The following is an 8,836-nucleotide window of genomic DNA, read 5'->3' on the forward strand; positions in this document are numbered from 1 at the left end:
GAGCTCTCCTAATTGACAGGGGGCACTCCTCATTAAAAGGGTTCACTCCTAATTGACAGGGGCCACTACTAATTGACAGGGGGAGCTCCAAATTGTGATGGGACACTCCTAATTGAAAGGGGGCATTCCTAACAGACAGGGGAGAGTCCTAATTGACAGGGGGCACTCCTAATCGACAAGGGGTACTCCTCATGGACAGTGGGCATTCCTCATTGACAGGGGGAACCCTCATTGACAGGGGGCTCTGCTCATTGACATGGGCACTCCTCATTGACAAGGGCACTCCTCATTGACAGGGGGCACTTCTAATTGGCAGCGGTCACTCCTAATTGGCAGGGGTTACTCCTAATTGACAGGGGTCCCTCGTCGGTGACAGGTGGCACTCCATATTGAGAGGGGCCGCTCCTAATTGACGGTGCGGCACTCCTCATTGACAGTGGGAGGCCTCATTGATGGGGAGGCACTCGTCATTGACAGGCGGCACTCTTCATTGACAGGGGGTTCTCCTCATTGACAGGGGGCACTCGTAATTGGCAGGGGGCAATCCTAATTGACATGGGGCACTCCTAATTGACATGCGGCATTCCTCATTGACAGGGGGCACTCCTAATTGACATGGGGTATTCCTCATTGACAGGGGGCATTCCTCATTGACGGGGGGGAGGGGGTGGGGTGGGAATTTCTAATTGACAGTAGGAACTCCTAATTGACACGGGACGATACTCATTGATGTGGGGCGCTACTAACTGGAAGTGGTCACTCCTAATTGACCAGGGCCACTTCTAATCGACAGGGGGCACTCCTCATGGATAGTGGGCAATCCTCGTTGACAGAGGGCACGACTAATTTATAGGGGGAACTCCGCATTGACAGGTGGCACTCCTCATTGACAAGGGCCTCCAAATTAGCAGGGGGCAATCCTAATTGACAGGCAGAATTCCTAATTGACACTGGACACTCCTGTGGTGTTCTCACGTGAGATGATGGCATCTGTGTCGATGATCCGGCACGTCTTGCAGAGGTTGCTGTGGCAGGGTTGTGTGGTGTCATTGTCACTGTTCTCCTGCAGGCTGGGTAGTTTGCTGCGGACAATGGTCTGTTTGAGGTTGTGCGGTTGTTTGAAGGCAAGAAGTGGGGGGGGGGGGGGGGGGGGATGGCCTTGGTATGATGTTCGTCTTCATCAATGACATGTTGAAGGCTCCGGAGGAGATGCCGTAGCTTCTCCGCTCCGGGGAAATACTGGACATCTCCATATCAGCACTCCTAATTGAGAGGGGGCTCTCCTAATTGACAGGGGGCACTCCTCATTGTCAGGGCAGGCATTCCAAATTTGCAGGGGTTTCTCCTCATTGACAGGGGTTACTCCTCATAGACAGGGGGCACTCCTCATTGACAGGGGCACTCCTCATTGCGGGCGGGGGCACTCTACATTGACGGGGGCGACTCCTATTTGACAGGGGATACTCGTCATTGACAGGGGGCACTCCTCATTGACAGAGGCCTCCTAATTAACAGGTAGCACTCCTATTTGACAGTCACCACTCCTAACTGACAGTAGACACTCCTCATTGCTCGGGGGGCACTCTTAATTGACAGGTGGTGCATTCCTAACTGACACGGGTCACACCGAGATGACAGGGGGCAATCGTCGTTGAGAGAGGGCTCTCCTCATTGACGGTGGGGCACTCCTCATTGACGGGGTCGCACTCCTCATGGACGGGGGGGGCACTCCTCATTGACGAGGGGGCACTCCTTTTTGACAAGGTGAACTCCTCATTGAATGGGGCCTCCAAATTGACAGGGGGCACTCCTAATTGACAGGGGGAACTCCTAATTGTCGGGGACACTACTCAATGACAGGGGACACTCCTCATTGATAGGGGGCACTCCTCATTTGCATGGGGAACTCCTAATTGACATGGGGCAATCCTAATCTATTTGGGGCAGTCCTCATTGAAAAGGAGCTCTCCTAATTGACAGGGGGCACTCCTAATTAAAAGGGTTCACTCCTAATTGACAGGGGCCACTACTAATTGACAGGGGGAGCTCCAAATTGTGAAGGGACACTCCTAATTGAAAGGGGGCATTCCTAACAGACAGGGGAGGGTCCTAATTGACAGGGGGCACTCCTAATCGACAAGGGGTACTCCTCATGGACAGTGGGCATTCCTCATTCACAGGGGGCACTCCTCATTGACACGGGTCACTCCTCATTGACAGGGGGGAACCCTCATTGACAGGGGGCTCTGCTCATTGACAGGGGCACTCCTCTTTGACAAGGGCACTCCTCATTGACAGGGGGCATTTCTAATTGGCAGCGATCACTCCTAATTGGCAGGGGTCCCCCGTCGGTGACAGGTGGCACTCCATATTGAGAGGGGCCGCTCCTAAATGACGGTGCGGCACTTCTCATTGACAGTGGGGGGCCTCATTGATGGGGAGGCACTCGTCATTGACAGGCGGCACTCTTCATTGACAGGGGGTTCTCCTCATTGACAGGGGGCACTCGCAATTGGCAGGGGGCAATCCTAATTGACATGGGGCACACCTAATTGACATGCGGCATTCCTCATTGACAGGGGGCACTCCTAATTGACATGGGGTATTCCTCATTGACAGGGGGCATTCCTCATTGACGGGGGGGAGGGGGTGGGGTGGGAATTTCTAATTGACCGTAGGGACTCCTAATTGACACGGGACGATACTCATTGATGGGGGGCGCTACTAACTGGAAGTGGTCACTCCTAATTGACCAGGGCCACTTCTAATCGACAGGGGGCACTCCTCATGGATAGTGGGCAATCCTCGTTGACAGAGGGCACGACTCATTTATAGGGGGCACTCCGCATTGACAGGTGGCACTCCTCATTGACAGGGGCCTCCAAATTAACAGGGGGCAATCCTAATTGACAGGCAGAACTCCTAATTGACACTGGACACTCCTCATTGCACGGGGGGCCCTCTTAATTGAGAGGTGGGGCATTCCTAATTGACAGGGGTCACACCTAGATGACAGGGGGCAATCCTCTCTGAGAGAGGGCACTCCTAATTGACGGTAGATCAAACCTCATTGACGGGGTCGCTCTCCTCATGGACGGGGGGGGGACTTCTCATTGACGGGGTGACACTCCTTATTGACAAGGGGAACTCCTCATTGACAGGGGACACTCCTCATTGACAGGGGGCAGTCCTCATTGACAGGGGCAGTCCTCATTGACAGGGAGCACACCTCATTGACAGGGGGGGTAGTCCTCATAGAGGGGGGGAATACTTCTCATAGACGTGGAGAGGGGGCATTCCTCATTTTCAGGGGGCACTCCTCATTGACATGGGGCACTCCTAATTACAGTAAGAAGTTTAACAACACCAGGTTAAAGTCCAACAGGTTTATTTGGCAGCAAAAGCCACACAAGCTTTCGGAGCTGCAAGCCCCTTCTTCAGGTGAGTGGGAATTCTGTTCACAAACAGAGCATATAAAGACACAAACTCGATTTCCATGAATAATGGTTGGAATGCGAATACTTACAACTAATCAAGTCTTTGACAAACAAAACAACATGAGTGGAGAGAGCATCAAGACAGGCTAAAAAGATGTGTATTGTCTCCAGACAGGACGGCACTGTAGCACAGTGGTTAGCACTGCTGCTTCACAGCTCCAGGGTCCCGGGTTCGATTCCCGGCTCGGGTCACTGTCTGTGTGGAGTATGCACATTCTCCTCGTGTCTGCGTGGGTTTCCTCCGGGTGCTCCGGTTTCCTCCCACAGTCCAAAGATGTGCGGGTTCGGTTGATTGGCCAGGTTAAAAATTGCCCCTTAGAGTCCTGAGATGCGTAGGTTAGCGGGATGAGCGGGTATATATGTGGGGGTAGGGCCTGGGTGGGATTGTGGTCGGTGCAGACTCGATGGGCCGCATGGCCTCCCTCTGCACTGTAGGGTTTCTAAGACAGCCAGTGAAACTCTGTGGGGGTTGCAAATAGTGGGACATGAACCCAATATCGCGGTTGAGGCCTTCCTCGTGTGTGCGGAACTTGGCTATCAGTTTCTGCTCAGCGACTCTGCGCCGTCGTGTGTCGCGAAGGTCGCCTTGGAGAACGCTTACCCGAATATCAGAGGCCGAATGCCCGTTACCGCTGAAGTGCTCCCCAACAGGAAGAGAACAGTCTTGCCTGGTGATTGTCGAGCGGTGTTCATTCATCCGTTGTCACAGCGTCTGCATAGTTTCCCCAATGTACCATGCCTCGGGACATCCTTCCGTGCAGCGTATCAGGTAGACAACTTTGGCCGAGTTGCAAGAGTATGTACCGTGTACCTGGTGGATGGTGTTCTCACGTGAGATGATGGCATCTGTGTCGATGATCCGGCACGTCTTGCAGAGGTTGCTGTGGCAGGGTTGTGTGGTGTCATGGTCACTGTTCTCCTGCAGGCTGGGTAGTTTGCTGCGGACAATGGTCTGTTTGAGGTTGTGCGGTTGTTTGAAGGCAAGAAGTGGGGGGGTGGGGATGGCCTTGGTATGATGTTCGTGTTCATCAATGACATGTTGAAGGCTCCGGAGGAGATGCCGTAGCTTCTCCGCTCCGGGGAAATACTGGACATCTCCACATCAGCACTCCTAATTGACAGGGGGCTCTCCAAATTGACAGGGGGTACTCCTCATTGACGGGGCAGGCATTCCAAATTTGCAGGAGTCTCTCCTCATAGACAGGGGTCACTCCTCATTGACAGGGGCACTCCTCATTGCGGGGGGGGGGGGCACTCTACATTGACGGGGGCGACTCCTGTTTGACAGGGGACACTCGTCATTGACAGGGGGCACTCCTCATTGACAGGGTGCACTCCTCATTGAACAGAGCGCTGTCCTCATTGGCAGGGTCGCTCTTCATTGACAGAGTGCACTCCTTATTGACACTGTCACTCCGCATTGACAGAGGGCATTCCTCATTGACAGGGGTCCCTCCACATTTACAGGGGGCCCTCCTCATTGACAGTGGGCACTCCTCATTGACAGGTGGAACTCCTCATTGACATGGGGCCTCCTCATTGAAATGGGCACTCCTCATTGGCAGGGGGCATTCCACATTGACAGGAGACACTCCTCTTTGAGAGGGGGTACTCCTCATTGACGGGGCAGGCACTCCAAATTTACAGGGGTCACTCCAAATTTACAGGGGGCACTCCTAATGTAAAAGAGTCACTCCTCATTGACGGGGGCACAACTCATTGATGGGGAGGGCACTCCTTATTGATGGGGGGGGGACACTCGCCATTGACGGGGGGGGGGGGTGGAGGTGGACTCCTAATTGACAGGTGTCACTCCTAATTGACAGGGGCCTCTCCTCATTGACAGGGGACACTCCTCATTGACTGGGGGCAGTCCGCATTGACAGCGGCTGTCCTCATTGACAGGGAGCACACCTCATTGACAGGGGGTACTCCTCATAGACGGGAGGATTACTCCTTATAGACGGTGGGGGGGGGCATTCCTCATTGACAGGGGGCACTCCTAATTGACAGGAGGTGCTCGTAATTGACAGGGGGCACTTCTCATTGACAGAGGGGACTCCTCATTGACAGAGGGCCCTCCTCATTGAAGGGGGGCACTCCTCACTGACGGGGGGGCACTCCTCATTGAAGGGGGGGGCCTCCTCATTGACGGGGGGCACTCCGCATTGACAGGCGGCACTCTTCATCGACGGGGGGACACTCGTCATTGACAGGGGGCAGTGCTCATTGACAGGGGGCACTCTTCATTGCCAGGGGCTACTCCTCATAGACGGGGGGTGTACTCCTCATAGACGGCGCGTGGCCACTCCTCATTGACAGGGGGCACTCCTAACTGACAGTCAGCACTCCTAACTGACAGTAGACACTCCTCATTGCTCGGGGGGCACTCTTATTTGACAGGTGGTGCATTCCTAATTGACACGGGTCACTCCGAGATGACAGGGGGCAATCGTCGTTGAGAGAGGGCTCTCCTCATTGACGGTGGGTCACTCCTCATTGACGGGGTCGCACTCCTCATGGACGGGGGGGGCACTCCTCATTGACGGGGGGGGCACTCCATTTTGACAAGGTGAACTCCTCATTGAATGGGGCCTCCAAATTGACAGGGGGCACTCCTAATTGACAGGGGAACTCCTAATTGTCGGGGACACTACTCAATGACAGGGGACACTCCTCATTGATAGGGGGCACTCCTCATTTGCATGGGGAACTCCTAATTGACATGGGGCAATCCCAATTTATTTGGAGCAGTCCTCATTGAAAAGGAGCTCTCCTAATTGACAGGGGGCACTCCTAATTAAAAGGGTTCACTCCTAATTGACAGGGGCCACTACTAATTGACAGGGGGAGCTCCAAATTGTGAAGGGACACTCCTAATTGAAAGGGGGCATTCCTAACAGACAGGGGAGAGTCCTAATTGACAGGGGGCACTCCTAATCGACAAGGGGTACTCCCCATGGACAGTGGGCATTCCTCATTCACAGGGGGCACTCCTCATTGACACGGGGCACTCCTCATTGACAGGGGGGAACCCTCATTGACAGGGGGCTCTGCTCATTGACAGGGGCACTCCTCATTGACAAGGGCACTCCTCATTGACAGGGGGCACTTCTAATTGGCAGGGGTCACTCCTAATTGGCAGGGGTCACTCCTAATTGACAGGGGTCCCTCGTCGGTGACAGGTGGCACTCCATATTGAGAGGGGCCGCTCCTAATTGACGGTGCGGCACTTCTCATTGACAGTGGGGGCCCTCATTGATGGGGAGGCACTCGTCATTGACAGGCGGCACTCTTCATTGACAGGGGTTTCTCCTCATTGACAGGGGGCACTCGTAATTGGCAGGGGGCAATCCTAATTGACATGGGGGACTCCTAATTGACATGCGGCATTCCTCATTGACAGGGGGCACTCCTCATTGACAGGGGGCACTCCTAATTGACTTGGGGCACTCCTAATTGACATGGGGCATTCCTCATTGACAGGGGGCATTCCTCATTGAATGGGGCCTCCAAATTGACAGGGGGCACTCCTAATTGAAAGGGGGAACCTCTAATTGACTAGTGGCTCTCCTCATTGACAGAGAGCACTCCTCATTGACATGGTCACTCCTCATTGATGGGCGGGGGGTTCACTCCTCATTGATGATGTCACTCCTCATTGACAGGCGGCATTCTTTATTGACGGGGGGGCACTGCTCATTGACAGGGAGCGCTCCTCATTGACAGGGGGCACTCTTCATTGACGGTGGGCCACTCCTCATTGACGGTGGGCATTTCTCATTGAAGGTGTCACTACTCATTGACAGGGGGCTCTTCATTGACAGGGGCACTCCTCATTGGCAGGGGGCATTCCACATTGACAGGAGACACTCCTCATTGAGAGGGGGTACTCCTCATTGACGGGGCAGGCAATCCAGATTTACAGAGGTCACTCCTAATTTACAGGGATCACTCCTAATTTACAGGGGTTACTTCTAATATACAAGGGTCACTCTTCCTTGACAGGGGTCACTACTTATTAATGGGGGGGGGCACTCCTCATTGATGGGGTGGCACTCGTCATTGACCGGGGTGGCACTCCTAATTGACAGGGGTCACTCCTCATTGACAGTGGGCTCTCGTCATTGACAGGGGACACTCCTCATTGACAGGGCGCATTCCTCATTGACATGGAGCACACCTCATTGCCAGGGGGGTAGTCATCATAGACGGGAGGAATAATCCTCATAGACGTGGGGAGGGGGCGTTCCTCATTTTCAGAGGGCACTCCTCATTGACAGGCGGCACTCCTAATTGACAGCGGGCTCTCCTAACTGGCAGGGGGTACTCCTCATTGACGGGGCAGGCATTCCAAATTTACAGGGGTCTCTCCTCATTGACAGGGGCCACTCCTCATAGACAGGGGGCACTCCTCATTGAGTGGGGCCAATCATCATTGACGGGAGCGACACCTAATTGACACTGTCACTCCTCATTGAAAGGGGACACTCATCATTGACAGGGTCACTCTTCATTGACAGGGGGCACTCCTCATTGACAGGGGGCACTCCTCATTGACACTGTCACTCCGCATTGACAGAGGGCATTCCTAATTGACAGCGGGCTCTCCTATTTGGCAGGGGGAACTCCTCATTGACGGGGCAGGCATTCCAAATTTACAGGGGTCTCTCCTCATTGACAGGGGTCACTCCTCATAGACAGGGGGCACTCCTCATTGAGTGGGGCCAATCATCATTGACGGGAGAGACACCTAATTGACACTGTCACTCCTCATTGAAAGGGGACACTCATCATTGACAGGGCCACTCTTCATTGACAGGGGGCACTCCTCATTGACAGGGGGCACTCCTCATTGACACTGTCACTCCGCATTGACAGAGGCATTCCTAATTGACAGCGGGCTCTCCTATTTGGCAGGGGGAACTCCTCATTGACGGGGCAGGCATTCCAAATTTACAGGCGTCTCTCCTCATTGACAGGGGTCACTCCTCATAGACAGGGGGAACTCCTCATTGAGTGGGGCCAATCATCATTGACGGGGGCGACTCCAAATTGACAGGGGTCACTCCTCATTGACAGGAGACACTCATCATTGACAGGGGGCACTCCTGATTGACAGGGTCAATCTTCATTGACAGTGGGCACTCCTCATTGACAGGGGGCATTCCTCATTAACAGTGGGCACTCCTCATTGACAGATGGAACTCCTCATTGACAGGGCGCACTCCTCATTGACAGGGGCACTCCTCATTGGCACGGGGCATTTCACATTGACAGGACACACTCCTCATTGAGGGGGGTTACTCCTCAATGACGGGGCAGGGACTCCAAGTATA

Source organism: Mustelus asterias, unplaced genomic scaffold (genome assembly GCF_964213995.1).
Source record: "Mustelus asterias unplaced genomic scaffold, sMusAst1.hap1.1 HAP1_SCAFFOLD_62, whole genome shotgun sequence".
In the NCBI taxonomy this organism is placed as follows: domain Eukaryota; kingdom Metazoa; phylum Chordata; class Chondrichthyes; order Carcharhiniformes; family Triakidae; genus Mustelus; species Mustelus asterias.